The 18,645-nt window shown below is 42.2% G+C and overlaps 1 long non-coding RNA gene across 2 annotated transcripts; it reads right to left on the reverse strand.

Moving 5' to 3' along the window:
• Window positions 1-5,088: 5,088 nt before the first annotated feature.
• LOC117495912 lies at window positions 5,089-8,568 on the reverse strand. 2 transcript variants are annotated; one of them, XR_004557229.1, is made up of 4 exons: window positions 8,523-8,568; window positions 6,695-6,768; window positions 6,504-6,531; window positions 5,089-6,404 (listed from the first exon to the last, which is right to left on the reverse strand). It is a non-coding gene; the product is annotated as an uncharacterized LOC117495912 (long non-coding RNA). The 2 variants fall into 2 exon arrangements; XR_004557228.1 differs by lacking the exon at window positions 5,089-6,404 and having other exon boundaries at window positions 6,412-6,531.
• Between the last annotated feature and the right edge of the window lie 10,077 nt (window positions 8,569-18,645).

Raw genomic sequence — 18,645 nt, forward strand, 5'->3', positions numbered from 1 at the left:
GACCCTTTAAAGTAGAGACACTACATACTGATATACACCTGAACATCAGCAGGAGAGGACTCTTTAAAGTAGAGACACTACATACTGATATACACCTGAACATCAGCAGGAGAGGACTCTTTAAAGTAGAGACACTACATACTGATATACACCTGAACATCAGCAGGAGAGGACTCTTTAAAGTAGAGACACTACATGCTGATATACACCTGAACATCAGCAGGAGAGGACTCTTTAAAGTAGAGACACTACATACTGATATACACCTGAACATCAGTAGGAGAGGACTCTTTAAAGTAGAGACACTACAAACTGATATACACCTGAACATCAGCAGGAGATAACTTTTTAAAGTAGCGAGACTACATAGTACATACATTTTATCGGGTCATTCACTTGGTCCATTAGTGACCTCAGTGGAAAATAAATGTGGCTCCCGATAAATAGCTCTAATCAATTAAAATGAAAAGAATCTTAACTGGGAAAAGCTGACTGCATTGCAGTTGAAGACTACAACTCCCATGATCCCACGTTACCTCAAAACATCACCAAACACCAGCCACCCAATCCTCTGCTTACTGCCGTCCTCCAGACGTATGAGTGCAGAACTGTAGAGCTCAACACTGCTGCCACTTCAGCCTTACATACTTTTACTTCAAATTAAATTATTTAATCTGTATGCCATGTATAACATCTCATTTTGCATATACTGTATATACTTATTACATTGCTGTTAACATTTAATTTATTTGCAATACTGTCTAGATTTAATCTACAATTAAGATGATATTACTTAATCTAAATTGTGTTTATCTATATTTTATCTTGCACTTTTCTGTGTCTTAGTTTCAGAATTTGATTTTTTCTGTGTCCTTTCTTTTAATAGATATTTAATGATTATAGTTTACTGCTGTTGATGTTAAATGGCACGATTGATTTCCTCTGTCTTAATGATGAAAGTTCTCATAATAGAAGACATCAAGCTGCAGAGAGAGGATGGATATATTCTTACCTCTACTTTGTGATTAGATGAAAATACAAAATTGAATTAAAATAGTAATTGTTAAACACATTGTTTATTTCATTTACTGAGGTTTTAACCATTATTTACAACATGTGTACATAAGCAGTGGAATAATAGGATATCACTAGGTCATTAAACTGTCTTAAGTTCTGTTTAATTATATTAATACAAAAAATAGGCTATAGAAAATGTTTAATTGTGTATTTCAGCAGAGCAGGGGGTCACCGTGCTGCTGGACCTGGAGGTGCTGACCTGGGGTCAGTAGGACATCATCTGGGCTGGTTCAGGGGAAGAAGGAGAATATAAACTATTATAATCACAGCTAATAAGATTAGAAAACTAATATTGTTTAGAATCAATCTAAACAATATGCTGTTGTTCATTTAAAAAACATATCGTTTTATTAGTACAGAAAAATTAAGACTTATGTTAAATATGAAATAATATGATTAAATCACATCAGCTATATATAATGTACTTGTTAACTTACTAATGTAACATTACTGAGGGCTAAAGGAACAGCTTCACCTGGCCATGGTTCTCTTTATTTCATCGCTGTCGGTGATCTCCAAAAAATGGTTAAAGTAAAAAAGTAAAGTTTCTGGATCATGTTCAGCTGAGTTAGCTTGTTAGCTCATATGCTATCAGGCTGCTGGAGCAGCGCAACAGAACAGCGCGTAGACGTAAACAGGCAGTGCTCCGCAGGCTGGACCGTCTCATTTCGTAGGCCGCTCGGTCTGCATCCTTCGTGGACCACGTAGGCTGCGTCCTCCGAAGGATGCAGCCCCTGAATTGAGACACGGGGGGTGTTTCTCAATGTCGAGGACGCTTCCTTGGTAGGACAAGTCTTCCGAGTCAGGTCCTTCAGAAGCCAGGCAAGAATCCTTCCTGGCATTCGGAAAACGAAGAGTGGAACAGGCGGGCAAGTGTGCAGGTGTGCGTCATATGAGAGGCCCCGCCTTAAATTGAGTGTGATTTGTTTGAAGACTCATAACTGATTTGCAAAGATCGAAGATGTACTTGAGTAACTGTATTTGGTAAAAGGATCATCTCTCCAGGACAGAACCACTAAACCAGGGGTCGGCAACCCCTGGCACGCGTGCCAGCATTGGCACGCGGCACCGTAGCCAGTGGCACACTAGGAATAAGTCGAATAAGTGTGCAAAATATTTAAATTGTATTTTCGGATCCTGAACGAGACCGCCGCCAGAGCGCGTCTCCCCGTTACCTGCAGAAGGAAGCCATGCACGCAACGCAGCCCCGCTCTCTTTAACTCCAGGTGACTTTCTGCCGCTTTCCTCCGTGGTGCAGTGCTGATCGTTTCACCACGGAAGAAAGCACTTCACAAATTGCAGTACCCATAAGGAGCTTTACAAATGTCGCAGTTTTTGCGTGGCTGTGTGTGTCTTTAGTTGAAAGCCCAGTGGCGATCTGCTCATCTCTCATTGAAATAATATGCTACAAAGGGGCGGACTGGCCATCTGTGTGTTGAACTTTCCTGTCGGCTCCCAGACCGTAGTCGAGGAGGGCAGAAGCAACGAGCTTCAGGTTCAATAACCCACTTTAGCTTAAATGACTGGAGAGAGGCGAGCTCTTCTTGAGAGGCCGTTGCATTTATTTAGCTGTTCTTCTGTTTCACAAAATACATCACAGACCTCTGTTTTTCTGCTGCCTCGTTTCACTTCCAGAAACATACTCACACGCACACGCCAAACCCCTCTCTCTCTCTCTTAAAGGGACAGCGATCTCATCTCACTCTGCATGACCCTAATATCATAACATGTGTGTTCTGGAGAATCACAGAACGGACGATCGTCCTTATTATTATGCCGTTTAAAACAATTATTTAAATGTGGTTGTTAAATTCGGTATCATGTAAGTTGCGCTGACAGGTCCACACACTGCGTCCCCGCAGCGAGGCCCCCCCGCCCTCCTGTTGATAGATCACGAGCGTCAAGCTCCTCAACATCCCCCCCCCCCCCCCCCGTTGATAATTCTCGATCGTTGGCACGCTGATAATTTTTTTTTTTTTAAATGGCACTTCATATCAAAAAGGTTGCCGACCCCTTCACTAAACTAACAGAAAACATTCTCCTTCTGTTTGCAGCCTTCAAAAAGTCCTGGAAGATAAGCAGCCATAAGAAAATCATAAAATCACCATGACCAATCAATAATAAAATGTGTATTAATATCATACTTGATGTCTGCAAACCTTTTTTACACATATTGGTGCACATTGTAGCATAAACCACTAATATCAACAAAAGAGGCAAAGTCAAAACAAGGTTCATTTTAATTATTTATTTAGGTGCAAAACGCTCGAAGGTCTCATTCAAACCTAATAGTCCGCTTCTCACATATACTATATCAACTCAAATGTGAATTTTCCTTCACGTTGAATCAGCAATCAGAACTTATGCAAATCAAATCAACTTTCAATCAGTCTTTTAGCTCCTTGAGTTGAAAAAGCAAACCAACAACATGCACAGAACACTGCACTGAATCATTCAAGGTAAGGCTAAACAGCATACGGCCTATTAGGGAGTGTCTTTCAGTTCCTTGAGTTTGTCCGTTAGCTGTCTCTCCAAAGTCTCCAGATGTCTTTCCTTTTCCTTAGCAGCTCTTCCAAGGCCATTGGGCTTGGAGATGAAGCTTAGTTTTCTTTTTATGCAACTGTGTACTACTTCTACTCCACTACAGTTCAGAGGTACATGGTGTACTTTGACTCCACTACATGTATTTAATCCCTTTAGTTACTTTACAGATGTGGATGAATGATGTGAAATATAATCAAGTGTTAAATCAGACTTTAGTTCCACCTGGAGTAAATTCACAAGCCACTGTTGGAGTCGGGAGGCCCGATAATTTATTCCGGCAAATTACTCAGACCTACTAATTGACCTAACAGACGTTATTGAGTCTATGTAAGTTTACTGCTTGGCTCAGATCCACCAACGTCAGCAAGATCTCACCTCTATTAACTCCTGGAGAACCAGGTTCAATTAACTGCTGTTTCAATTCAGACGACCCGCTCAATCTGTTTAAGCGATCCAGAAGGATTTTGATATCAGTAGTGAGGTGTGGCCCTACCTAAGTGTGAGTGTGGCAGTGTGCAATCTTACCTTTAAGCAGGAGAGGAGAGCACAGATGTCTTTTAAGTTGTCCCAGTCCAAAAGGTGGGATCAGTTTATTTGAAGAAAAATGGTCCACACGTATACATGGTTTTTACCTTCTCTCGTTACAACATTACAATCATACTAAACATATCATGCTGGGGTCATTTTCTAATCTAAAACCTTAATTCATAGTTTAGACATTAAAGTCTTCCGACAAAATCCAAAGGAATTTCCTCACAGATCGCAGGGGTTAACATTCACACCCTATGGCCTGACACATTCAGAGGTCAGTTCCTCAGAATGATCAGTTTGAATTCTAGTTTTAAACTTGCATCCAACCATTCACTCAGCATTCAATACACAGAGATTTAAGCAATAGTTACAAAGTTGGAGAGAACCTTACCGAGGCGAAAACCCAAAAACAAAAACAGGACAGAAAAACCTGAAGACACCTCCTCCATACCCATATTTGTGGAAACTGGGCATGGCCTCTGATGTACAGGACTGGACTTGTCCAGACATATTCTATGGCTATGGCATAAGACACACCTTCCCATGTTTGTGTAAAAAGGTCATGACCCCTACTCTGCAGGACTTGCAAAATATTATTCTCGGCTATGGCACAAACCTCAGTGTATTTCTCCTTAAGTCAGGAGCCCCCCTCCCTGTGTACTGCTGTGAGGGAAGAGGGAAGAAACTGTCTCTCCTCTCTTATCAGTGACACCCATAAACCATAATAGGCCTTACACACTCAATTTAACAAACCACTTGTGTTTTGTTTATACTGTAAATATAGAAAACCATAAAATATGAAGCATTTTCATTGTGGGTTATACAAGAATATAATTGATTATATTTGATTATAATTAACTTTCGTTTTAATTATTCAACCTAATATGGAGATCTCAACACTACCCTGCAGTATACAAAGTCATTCAAACTAGCTGCACCTTTACCAGCTTTGAGAACACTTTAATGATCAATCATTATAAAACATATCATATATATTATTCTGAAATGGAGCCTCAGTGACCTTTGAGATATCACCCTCTTTCAATCCCAAGAAAACATTCCTCCTCAAAGACACATTCACCTCTGACAGACTTTCACTTGTGGACTAGAGTTATCCTGTGGATGAACTCAAGAAACACTATCTCCGCCTACAAGGCCTTCCCCTTCCCTCTTTTCCAAAGTGCAGCCTCTCCTACTAATAGGTGCAGATAACTTTCACCTCATTACCCCAACCAAAAGAGTCTCTTTGGGTCAACAGGGGGCACCAATAGCCCTCCAGCTAGGTTCAAATACAAGATCTCACTCCTCACCCATCAGTGCATCCACGGGAACGCTCCTTCATACCTCAAGGAACTACTCTCCTCACAAACCTCCACACGCAACCTCCATTCTACAACCAACCATCTGCTTCCCCCCCAGGACCAAACTCCGCACCATGGGGGGGCTTTCTGTTCACCTGTGGAATTCCCTCCCAGACAAACTGAGGACTCCACAGACCACTGACTCCTTCAAGAAGGGCCTAAAAACCTTTCTTTTTTTAAAGCCTTTTATTAAACTTGTGTTTCTTTAAAAAAAAAGAAGTATATTATGCCCCTTGTAGCACTTTGAGATTACTTTTAGCAATGAAAGGTGCTTTAGAAATAACATGCATTATTATTATTCTTATTATTATCATTAGGTTGGACACTCCAAGGGCCCCCCTATTCAGGAGCCATCGGATGCCCCCCAGAGTCTCTTCACCCCAACTGGAACCCCCGATGCCGAACTCAGTCGTCAGGTGGAGAAACTATGGCAGATAGGTGTCCTCCCCTTTCAGGAAGAGCCAGGCATCACCAGATCCAAGCGCCCCTCCAGTCCAGTGGACCCCCTTCCAGCAGCTCATTGACCGGGTCCTGCGTCCCACTCTCAGTATGCAGATATCCGGATGACTACATCGTTCAAAGTGAGGTGTTGGGGCAGGTAAAGGCGGGGCTCCAAGCTAACCTGAAGAAGAGTGAGTTGGGGTATCTGGGGTCGATGGAGTCTCCTCTTTGGTGCCGGGATGGGTGGGAGGTGGTGGTAGGTAGCAGCAGGTGTATGTGCAACACATCTTTCTTCTTAAGAAAAGCTTTAAGTACAATTGATTGTTTTTGTTCATTTGATATTGAGGAGAGCTAACAGGAAGTCTCTCATCAGCTGCAGCCTTCTTCTTTATTTTCCAAAATGCCTCCACGCTCCTCTTTAAGTCTCAAACTCGCCCTGTGATGAATAAACTGAGAACACATAAAACCTGAGCTTACAGATTTGTCTGGAACACCAGAAAAACGTGTTGAAACCTCAATAAATAAACTTCACACGGTACGACCTCTCACCTTTCTGTGTGTCTTCACTTCCTGTCACCTGAGAGGAGAAGGAGAGAGAGAGAGAATAATGATGATAATTAAACAAAGAGAAACAGATAAAATGATGAAGAGAGAAAGAAGAGTGTTGTTTTCCTCTGAGGTCACGCTCCATTAAAGAGTTTCATATCTTGATGAATGGAGGATATGGTTTCAGTACTCACAGGTCTTCTGGATCTTGGCTCTGATCGTCTCTCCTAGTCCATATCCAATCCTGTAGGGATGATAATCTCCGATCCTGTAGAGACGAACACAATCCAACAGTTTAAGATCCAGTTTAAAATAAGTGTTAGTTCTTTGAGTCAGCTTCAGAGTCCTGATCTCATGCTTTACATCCCATCATATCTTCTCTGCAAACACTACGACTGCCTGCCACAGCTCTCAGCTGCATGACAGGAAGTAACCAGTCATTGGTCTAGAACAGGGGGGTCCAAACCTTTTTTTCACCGAGGGCCGCATACAGAAAAATATATAAAGGTCTGGGCCGCTCTCTAGAGGTTTACTGCCTCATGAGTTCAGTTATAAGTCAGGAAACTCAATCAAATGAAGGTAAAGGATGCTTGTTACTTGAAGATGCTTTAAGAAACAAAACAGCTCTCAGCTCTCCAGAGGGTTTACTTTATTCTGTTAGCAGCTCATTCCTTTAAACAGGAGCTTCAGATTGATTATAATTACAGGAAGTATGAAGGGTTTATTTCACGCTTGTTATAACAATAAGTTATTGGGCTTTTTTCTTATCAAGTTAGATTTGTTAGAAAATGTTTTCAACTTTAATTGACTGCATTTATTTTAAAGGTGGGCTTATTAACACATGAATACTACTGTGTAATATATGTGTACATATATATTTAAGAAGTACAATACAAGACAAGCACAAGTTTCATGTGTGGGCCATATTTCATTATACTTTCAGAATTTGCTGAGGGCCGATTCCGAGGGCCGCATTTGGCCCCCGGGCCGCAGTTTGGACACCCCTGGGCTAGAAACTAAAAACATCCCATAAGAACAGACTACCTTTCCCACTCTTCTGTAAAACCCCATATGTCTGTTATGGCGCGTTTCCACTACACGCCCCGCTCGGCCTCGCTCGGTATGGCTAGGCCTCGTTAGGACTGGCTCACTTTATGGCGCATTTCCATTACAGTTTAGGAACTGGGGTAGTATCTATAGTAACGCAGTGTAGGCGGAGCCGTGACGTCATCTTCAATGAGAACCCCAGAAAAACAACACAGCCGTTAGCTGTTAGCACTCAGAGCTCACAGCTCCTCATATATGTTCAGAAACTAGACAAAAGTTAAACAAGTACACACCACAGACTGTCTGTGTCATGACTAATACAGTCGCTGCTTTATTTATGTCTGTATAGGCCGTTGTTGTGAGTGTGGACGGTCGGAGCATATACTGCGTTAGCTTAGCCAATCTCCATTTAGAAAACACGCATTTTAAAAGGTTTTTCGCCTGCCGTCTGTCTGCAGACTTGTCAAAGCATTAATTCATGGTTTTTACTAACCGGTATCAGTATGTTGTTACTTCGGCATCATTTTGAAACGTGTATTACAATTAAATCACGGTCAAATATGTCCATCTTGTTGTAGTTGTAGCCCCCTTGCCAGCGATCCTCTCTCTAGTTTAGCATACTCAGCCCGACTCAGCCTCGTTGTCTCTGGCCCTAGACCCACGATTTTATGAGGCCAGAAAAACTGTGAATTAGGACCCGCCGGCCGGCACTAGGCCAAGTGGAAACGCAACCAAAGACGGGCCGCTGACGTCACAGCCCTCTTAAACCGTGCTCCGCGCTGTAGTGGAAACGCGCCATTAGAGAGTTGATTACTAAAGTGTGGCTTTGCATGTTCAGCTGGCCTTCTATAGTTGATGGAAGAATGAAAGAGCCTGCAGTCAGTGGGTAACATCACTGATCTGTTTCCCCAGTGAGAGAAACACCTCCCTGTGGTTCATACAATACTGCTGAACCAGCAGAGACCCCTTACTGACCTGAGAGTCTCCAGTCTGCAGTCTGGACTCTCCAGAAGATCTCTCAGCAGCTTCACTCCTGAATCCTGCAGATTGTTGTAACTCAGGTCCAGATGTCTCAGATGGATGTTGGACTTCAGACCTGAGGCCAGAGCAGAACAGCTGATCTCTGACAAACTGCAGTCCATCAGTCTGAATAAAGAAAACATGAGGATAAAAATCAGTTTATATCAGATGTGTTACTCAACATTGAAATGAATAGGAACAAAAACATATGTCTTCTTCAGAAAGTTAACTTTATCCTGTAAAACTAATATTACTTCAGATGAACTTTATTCAGACGTTATCGTTTACTAAATATTAAAAACATAGATTCACTTTTAACAACTAACATCTATTACAGTTCCTTTAAGAATCAGTCAACATTTATCTCTGCAGTTCTTACTTTAGTACCTACAAATGAAAGTATGAATAAAAGAACATTTATAACTTTATAGATGTAAGTTAATTACGTAGAAGAATCAGGTTGAATAACTAATGAAACATGAGATCTCCAGCAGTAACAGAGAGTCAGTGAACTGACCTGAGAGCCTCCAGTCTGCAGTCTGGCCTCTCCAGAAGATCTCTCAGCAGCTCCACTCCTGAATCCTTCAGAGCGTTCCCACTCAGGTTCAGATCTCTCAGATGGATGTTGGACTTCAGAGCTGAGACCAGAGCAGAACAGCTGATCTCTGACAACCTGCAGTTCTTCAGTCTGAATAAAGAGAACATGATGTAACTTTAGAAAACAATGTTCCTGTTTGAAATAACTCCAGGTTTAATAATCTGATCAGAGTTAAACAGAGTTTTAAAGGTCTCCTATCATGCTATTTTCAGGCATATATTATGGGTCTCAGATATATACAAATATATAAAAACATGTCTATGATGTGTTTTGCTCAAAATACCAAACAGATCATGCATTTTAGAAATCCCTCATGTCCCTCTGTTCCAGCTGTTAGAGAAGAGCAGGTTCGGGTCCTTAGCTTGAAAAAATAAACAAAGGAGGTGGAGCTAATGCCTGATCAGAATTCTACCAGCAGACACTCAGCTAAATGCTGCCGTGATGAAACTCCATATCATGTTCCAAACCACATCAAGGATTATCTCTGAAACTGTATGGAGCTCAAACTCTTTCTCTCTCTCAGGTTTACCACAAGGTGAGTTCCTTTTTATTTCCTGCTTCTTCACACATGCTCTCTCCAGTACAGGTTAGCTCTGAGTGTTAGCATGCTAATGTAAACACAGACCATATTACTTCCAGAACACGTCTCATTGTTTCTGACAGCAACGTTTCTGATTGGCCCGTTGGTGTAAAGCCCGCCCACATTTTAGTAATGTCGTCATGACGCAGCAAATCTGGATCAGCTCCGTTGTTCCCCCGTTTTTAGAGATGTGGGTACGGAGGAAAAGAGAGAGGGGTTTGTTTCCTGACACTTTGTGAGTCTCCTGACACCGGGGCAACCCGGTATCACGGCAAGACGTGAACATGTGACGATCTACCATGCTGGGAGACGTGAATATGTCACGGTTTCGTCCCTTCAAACGTGACAGTTACACGGTATTGTTAACATGGCCCAACCAGTGGAGAAATACCCGGAAGTGCCAAGCAAATGGTCTACCGCGCCTATTGGTCGGTTTTTATTGTCAAAATGAGATGTTTTTAATTTATTTTTTAATCGTCACACTTGATTTCGCCGATTTTCTTGTTGCTCTAGCTCAGGGGTACTCAAACTTTTTTATTAAAGGTCCAGTTGTGAAATTTATACAAGGTCACTGGTCCGGATCAATGCCAGTAAAGTCCGTCCGTCCGTCCGTCCGTCCGTCCGTCCGTCCGTCCGTCCGTCCGTCCGTCCCCCGAGCGGAGAAACAAAACTGAAATTAAGAAGCAGTTTCTTGGCGATCTATGCATGGGGCCCCCTTGAGAGGGTTTCCCGACATGTCGTTGCAGTAAATTAAAGGGTGTTTCATGTTGTCGTTGCTGTGGACCTTCTTAATCTACCTTCTTTGGGGGCCCCCTTCTGGTCCAAGCACTTGCCTGCCTTGCCTGTCGGTAAACGGCACCCCTGTATACACACACACATTCAATACATACATACAGTATGTCAAGGTAAACTTGCGGTTAGCTTGCGGTCTGCTATGCGTGTCACGCTCGCGCACACAAGTAAATATATATGCACGTTCATTCTCACAACGCGTCAGACACAAGACGCGCGTACATGATGATGTACATTAATTTATCAGAATCATAATTCTTTTTTTCATAATTTTTTTTTTTTTTTTTTTTTTAAATAATGGGACACAGGGTTCGGTCCGGATCCGGACCTTGGTCCGGAGTTTGAGAAGCCCTGCCCTAGCTGGTCGACACCTCTTTTAGCAGAAACAAAGGCTACATTAATGTATTAAATCGATGTTAATCCATGTGTGTGGATCAGGGGTCTCCAACCTTTCTTCATCTGAGAGCTACTTTCAAAAAATGAAAGTGGCCAAGAGCTACTTGCATCACGTCGCTTACATTTATTCACATAGCCCTCATCAGTTGAATTAAGCTATACTTTTGTGCACGTGTGAAATTGCAATACCTAAAGCTTATCAAAAATAAGGTCCAAGAAAACGAAGATTTCTCACATATTATTATGGCCCACATAATAAGTACATCACTGAACATTCACATAAGTGTCCTTAATCACCACCTTACAAGCATTTCACTCTTTTGTTAGTGAGATGAATGGCACTGCATGCAGTCCACCATAGAGGTGTATGCTGGACCCACTTAGCCTAAGGCCTCCTTCACACGGGAACGTTTGCGTTTATGCACAGTATGCGTATTCAAAAAAGTCTTCCGTTCACATGCATTTGTTTCATTTAACGTGTCTGTTCAAACGAGACCGCTGGAAACGCTGTAGTACATATGCCGGGACTGTAAGTGGCGCTGTAACTTCCGCCAAAATACACCAAAAGCAGCGAAGAAGAGCAGCCCAAGCAGCCCGAGCAGCCCCGCCGCAATGTTGCCATGGCTACCCTTCTGTTCATGCCCCGCGGTGGATTTAGCAACATGTAGTTCATGTAATTCTCCATGTCCACTTGTTGCTGATGGTTGTGGTAGAGGAGCTGTAGATGTTGCACTAATATCTGTAGCATGGTCAGTAGCAGTAGCACTAGCAGTAGCTACTGACAGGAGGAAGTGTGTGTGGCGATTGCTGGTATTCAGCGGGATATAGTCATTTCCTCAGCATATGGATAAATGCAACGGGGAAGTTAACTGAAAGAAACCGAATCTGTGGATATTGCATCGACCGACCAAGAAGCACGTCTCCGTGGAGAGGACGCGCTCAGAAAGAGAGATATTCTCTACAAACACCGGGTGAGATCGCTCCTCTGGGACACGCCGGTCCTCGTGTTTCCTTTTTTTGTGTGGATTATAAACATTTCTCTTTTTGCCGCCGACGGGCGCAGGAGCAATGAACAATAATGGCCTGGATTAGGCAGTAAAGACAAGTTTGGTGTATCGCAGAGCGGACTTTTTAATTTTGTTTGTGTTGTTTGGCTGGAAAATTGTCAATATAATGGATCAATGCATGAAATCTGACTCTGTTTATTTTGTTTAAGGAGTATATTGGGCGTTAACAATTCTGGTTTGCCTTTTATAATATTATTTCATTCAAGAACCCCTTGTGCATTTAATTAACACAGCTATTTTTGATAGTTGCTACAGCAGTGAGCAGGAGAGGTGGGGAGAGGCGGGGAGAGGTGGGGAGAGGTGCGGCTATCGTTATTTTTTCAGGAAATATTCGTATAGAGGTGATTACACGGACTCGGTTGACCCCCCAGAGCGTTTTGTTTGCAAATCTATCCACCTTGGGACCCGTTATTGTTTGTGGGGTCAGTTTCTATCGGCCTCGTGTAAATAATAGGGCTATACGCACGAGAAACTATGCAGATACAAGCAGTTTTGTCCTCGTGTAAACGGCGCCTAAGGTTCACTCTAATAGAGTCATTTAAATGTTCATCTGTCAGTCTTGTTCTGTATTTAGATTTCCTTCATGTCAGAAAAAGCTGCTTCACAAAGGTATGTAGAACAGAACCAAATAAAGCAGACATTTTCAGTGCTGCTTGGTGAATGTTCTTATAGTTTTCGGGGTCTACAAGGCTCCAGAAATGTTGTGAGTTTTGCTGAGACTTAAGTTGAACATTATTTTGGAGATCTCCACAGGATTGACACTGAACAGTTGTTCAGCCATCTTTTTCTTCTTCTTCTTCGTCTTGACATTAAATTATAAACCATAATAAATTAATTGTATAGGTCTAGCCTCCCTATATCTGTGTGTGAAAATGGTTCCATCCTCAAAAACAAAAAACTAATACTTCTGCAGTCTAGCTGCAGCTTCTAGCAACGGTCTTCTGTTAAAAAAAAGACACTGAATGTCCTGAATGTGGCATCACACACATGACTTAAAGCTCCCATGTCATGCTTTTCCGGTTATTACCCGTCCCCTTGTGTGTTATGAAGGTTTTTATGCATGTAAACGGTGTGCAGAGTCAAAACCCTCAAAGTACACCCTGTAGCGAGTAAAACTCTAACACAGAAAATACCTCCCCAAAACGCCTCGTTGGAGATACGTCACTGCCCATTTGAGTCTTCCATTTAGTTCCGGGTACCGCCTGATGTCATGCGGTACCCGGAACGAAATGGACCAATCCCGAAGAGCTATGGCCACACCAGCAGCGGCGTGTTCCTCCTCCAGAGGTTCGAAGAACCGGCATTTCACAGACGAAAGCTTCCAAAACATTGCCCAGTTTGAGGCCGGATATGCACAGCTTGTTTGGACCGTTTGGAGCAGGGGAAGATCTGGGTATACAACCTGTAAGTTTGCATTGTTATTTGTGTATTTATCAAACAAGACTGTTTAAATGTGTAAACTGTGTTGGACTGCTAAGCCATTGACACAGTGCTAACTGTGCTAACTAAGTTGCTAGAGTTTCCATATATCAACTCTAATATCAGCAGATGGCCTTGCATACATGTATCTCATAGCAGGAGAATGTCTGCATTCACACACAAAATACCTATTGACAGTATACTGCGGGTGATTTGCCGGTCAGTCGCGAAACGTAATTACATTATAGCTGGCGTAGCGATCTAACACACGGAGCTTGAGCTAGTTTTGGTCAGAAAAACATTTTTGTGATGCTACGTTGCTAGCGTTTAAATATATCAACTACAATGTCAGCAGATGGCCTTACATGTTTGTCATGGCAGGAGAATGTCTGCAGTCACACACACGGAATACTCATACAGTATACTCCGGTTTACCGTACATTGTGACCGTACATATACTGCATGTAGCTAACGAGGCTAGCTGTATGCTAGCGCAAAACAATGTATTCATGCAAGTTACATTGTATGGTAGCAGAATACCCGTATACGATTGCAATTATAAACACGTTATTGCTAGCCTAATATGAACCACTAGCTTTTGTTCATAGTAGTTTTATTACACTGCATTATAGTTGCCTTTCCTCCAAGCTAACGTTCATATCGTGTTAGCTACCAAGGTAAACAAAGCTAGGTTAGCATATTAGCAGGCAAGCTGTTCATTACACAACTACTACTAACGAATCTAAAACAACTAAGTTTCTCTAATATTTTGTGATTTGCATTTGATTTCGTCCAGCCAGATCCTGGCGGACAATCCATGACGGGGAAGGGATTCTACTGAGGGTGCTAAAAGGCACCGCACCGCACCGGCTGTGCGCAGGCAAGAGGAGGAGGAATGGATGATATACCGTGTATATATGTATATTTATGTTCATTTTGTACATTTCTAAAAATAAAGTTTAATGGAAATACTTAGTAGGCCTATCCTTTCTTCCCTGAATTCATATATAGCAAACCATGATTTGATTTCTCATCAAACAGTAGTAGTTTATAACGGGTAAAAATAACTTACTCTTTGTTATGAGAGTAGCTCGTAGGCCACAACGGAAAGACAAGGAGACATACACGAGTTTACAAAACCACGGCACATTTATTGTGGTAAATGCAAAGATAGGTGGTTGAGAGGATCGCAGAGTTAGTCTTCCTGCAGCCGCTTTGGAGAGAGACTGGGGCCGTAGTGTCCGGAGGTGTCCGTGATCGTGCTGATTACCCTCTTCAGCTCCACCCCATCGTAAGACAAAGGCCCTGGGGCCGTCACACTCTTCTATAACAACAGTTAAAAATATATATGTATATAAAATATACCGCTGTACCGACGCCATGATAAGACTGATGTTACGCTGAGAGCAGCCGGGAAAAGCACTGACATGGGCGCAGCCTCTCTGGTGGTTGACTAATCAGAAGAGAAGAGAAGAGTGGCCGAGCTGACCAATCGGAGCACACTAGGCTCACAGGGAGGGGGGGGGCAAGAGCTCCAACGAGTCGTTTAGTGGAGAAAGTGAATACTGCTGAATACACATGCTTGACAGAGATGCTGTATGCGAAACCAATGTGAGTTTGGAAAATTGCACAGTATAAATCTATTTTAGTATACCTCAACAATGTAATTATGATCAGTGGAAATGGCCATGACATGGGCCCTTTAAGTCTGAAAACAGCAGACAACAGGAGTATTTACAATAGCATTATAAAAACAAAAATAGTGCATGTGGGTGCACACTTACATTCTCTGTCTTACTGTTACATAAATCCCATGAATGTATGAGATTAAGTTAGCTTCATCATATCTCAATCAGTGATTAAGTGAATAATAAAGTTTCTATCGGGTCACTATCAGCCTGTCACTCATTATTTTCAGGGAGGGGGCGGGGCTTGGAGGAACGGAGAGGAGACGGTGATCGCGGAAGCTTTCCTCCTGCCTTCACAAACTTTACACACGTATTTATCAACTGAAAATAGCAAGAGGACATTCATACTCTGCAATCCAAGACTTGATTAAATCCACCAAAAACCTGACATGACGATAACGAGTGTTTTTCAAAAAACACAAATCCCTCCCTGTGTGTCTCTGAGCCGCAGCGACACGGCCTGATTCAGAGCGGGTCATTCTGCTGTTAGTTCTGGACTGGTGTTGGTGGAGAAAACAGACTGCTCCGTGTGTGTTGTCGCTGTGCTGCTGTCACGTCTGTTCCTTGATCTCTGCGTCACCGACCATTTGATATTCGTGTGACAGAAAAAATTCTAAAATAAAAAAACGTTATTGTCCAGCCGCGGCCGAAAAATCAATAAGCAACCTTACTACGCTATAATCGATAATCGAGCGGCGAGCTACTGAAAAGCTGCCCGCGAGCTACCGGTAGCTCGCGATCGACGTGTTGGAGAGCCCTGGTGTGGATCATAGACTGGTGTGGATGTGGAATTAACGGACGTGACGTTGTGCGATTGCGTTGCCAGGCAACGCAATTTACAAACTCTTCAACTACAACCCTAATTATATTTTAAAACATTTTAGAAGGCCTCACGAAATACTTTAATGTAAATTAAAATGTAAATGTGAAGGGATGTGTGTAATGTGGTGATTGACATTATTCACCCACGGATCTATGGGTCCCTTCACATTTACATTTTAATTTACATTAAAGTATTTCGTGAGGCCTTCTAAAATGTTTTAAAATATAATTAGGGTTGTAGTTGAAGAGTTGCCTGGCAACGCAATCGCACAACGTCACGTCCATTAATTCCACATCCACACCAGTCTATGATCCACACACATGGATTAACATCGATTTAATACATTAATGTAGCCTTTGTTTCTGCTAAAAGAGATGTCGACCAGCTAGGGCAACAAGAAAATCGGCGAAATCAAGTGTGACGATTAAAAAATAAATTAAAAACATCTCATTTTGACAATAAAAACCGACCAATAGGCGCGGTAGACCATTTGCTTGGCACTTCCGGGTATTTCTCCACTGGTTGGGCCATGTTAACAATACCGTGTAACTGTCACGTTTGAAGGGACGAAACCGTGACATATTCACGTCTCCCAGCATGGTAGATCGTCACATGTTCACGTCTTGCCGTGATACCGGGTTGCACCGGGGACACATGGTGATGTAGAAAAGACATCAGAAAGTGCATTTTGCATGATAGGAGACCTTTAATCTCAGAGATGATGTAGAAACAATCCACTGATAATCTGGAACTTTAACTTTGATCAGATGTTTAACAACTCCTTCATCTCCCTCACAGCTCATCAGTACTGACAGCATCTCCAGTGACTCACGGAGCACAGAGTGAGTCTGTGGAAGCTCAAACTCTCTCCCTCACACATTCACCTTCTCTTTGTTACTCTGATCAATATTCAGTCATTAGCAAAAATGGAAAAATAATTGTAATGTATTTTTTTCAAATTCAGAAAATGATAAATACAAACAGATGAAGTTCAGTCAGTGAACTGACCTGAGAGCCTCCAGTCTGCAGTTTGGACTCTTTAGTCCAGAACTCAGCAGCTCCACTCCTGAATCCTTAAGATCGTTGCCACCCAGGTCCAGATCTCTCAGATGAGAGGGGTCAGACTTCAGAGCTGAGGCCACGACTTCACAGTGAGTCTCTGAGAGTCCACAGCTAGCAAGTCTATAATAACACATATATTACAACATGTGTTAAAAAAAAAGAGGAAACATAATGACCTCAAGCATTTGATGAAAAAAATATTTGACATATGTTCTGATTGAGATTTGCTGTTAGTCCATTTTAATAATATATGATAATAGCGTGTAATGTGTTGTCAGTGTGATCTGATCACATGTCTGTGCTCCTGCTGTCACTGACTGTTACCAAATAAACAGAAATGAAATAAATCACTTGACAATATTAGAGATGTACATATTTAAATGTTAATTAATATTTAGATGTGAATGATGGATGTTTTGGCTTCTGAGCATCTGGAAATGTATTGTGCACACAAACACAGTTAACAAACCAATAAAGTTTCAATATTTTAAACTGAATACCATCAGATGTTCTCACTGTATGAGCATTAAGACATAACTCTGGTATTGGTGGGATATGATATAGATCTGATTTTAAACTCTAAAACATTGTGATAAAATCGTGTGTGTGTTTAATGATAAAGAAACTACTAGAAAGTACTAATAACTGATAACTGTAAGTCCTGCTGTGTGGTGTGATCACATGCTGAGAAACCTCTAGAGTCCTTCATGTGTTTGACATGTCGCCTCCATCACTCAATATGAAGAGAGAAACGCTTCAGTTTAACTATTATTATAAATAAATAGAAGAACAGTGTTGGTTTATTTTGCTCTCAGTATTTAAACAGCAGAAATGTTATAGTGTTTATTTGAATAATGAAACTTCTGATCCACATTAGTTTATAAAGTTAATCACATCTGGACTTACTTGGCCTTCCTGCAGTTCCTCACAGCTGGAATCAGTCTCAGTCGTCCCTCATGTGATGTTCTGTACTTCATCAGGTCCAACTCATCCAGAACCTCCTCTGACATCTGCAGCATGTAGGCCAGAGCAGAGCAGTGGATCACAGAGAGTTTCTTCTTTGATCTGTTCTCTGACTTCAGGAACTCTGTGATCTCCTGATGTACTGTGAGGTCCTTCATCTCTGTCAGACAGTGGAAGATGTTGATGCTCCTGTCAGGAGAGATATTATCACTGCTCATCTTCTTCAGGTTGTTGATGGCTCTCTGGATGATTTCTGGTCTGGTGTCTGAGCGACCCAGCAGGCCTCCTAACAGTCTCTGGTTGGACTCCAGAGAGAGGCCGTGGAGAAAGCGGACAAACAGGTCCAGATGGCCATTTTCACTTCTGAGGGATTTCACCATGGCTCCCTTTAGGAAGACATCCAGGGATGGGTAATCCTGATCACTGCTGTTACTGTTCTCATAGTCCCAGTCTCTCTGCAGGAAGTCCTTCAGTACCGCTGTGTTCCTGTTGGTGTGACAGTGCAACATGTAGACTGCAGCCAGAAACTCCTGAATGCTCAGATGAACAAAGCAGTAGACTGTTTCCTCGAAGATCACTCTCTCTCTTTTGAAGATCTCTGTACAAACTCCTGAGTGCACCAAGGCCTCAGTGACATCAAGACCACAGCGCTGCAGGTCTTCTTGGTAGAACATGATGTTTCCTTTCTCC

The sequence above is a fragment of the Trematomus bernacchii genome, unplaced genomic scaffold (genome assembly GCF_902827165.1).
Source record: "Trematomus bernacchii unplaced genomic scaffold, fTreBer1.1, whole genome shotgun sequence".
In the NCBI taxonomy this organism is placed as follows: Eukaryota; Metazoa; Chordata; class Actinopteri; order Perciformes; family Nototheniidae; genus Trematomus; species Trematomus bernacchii.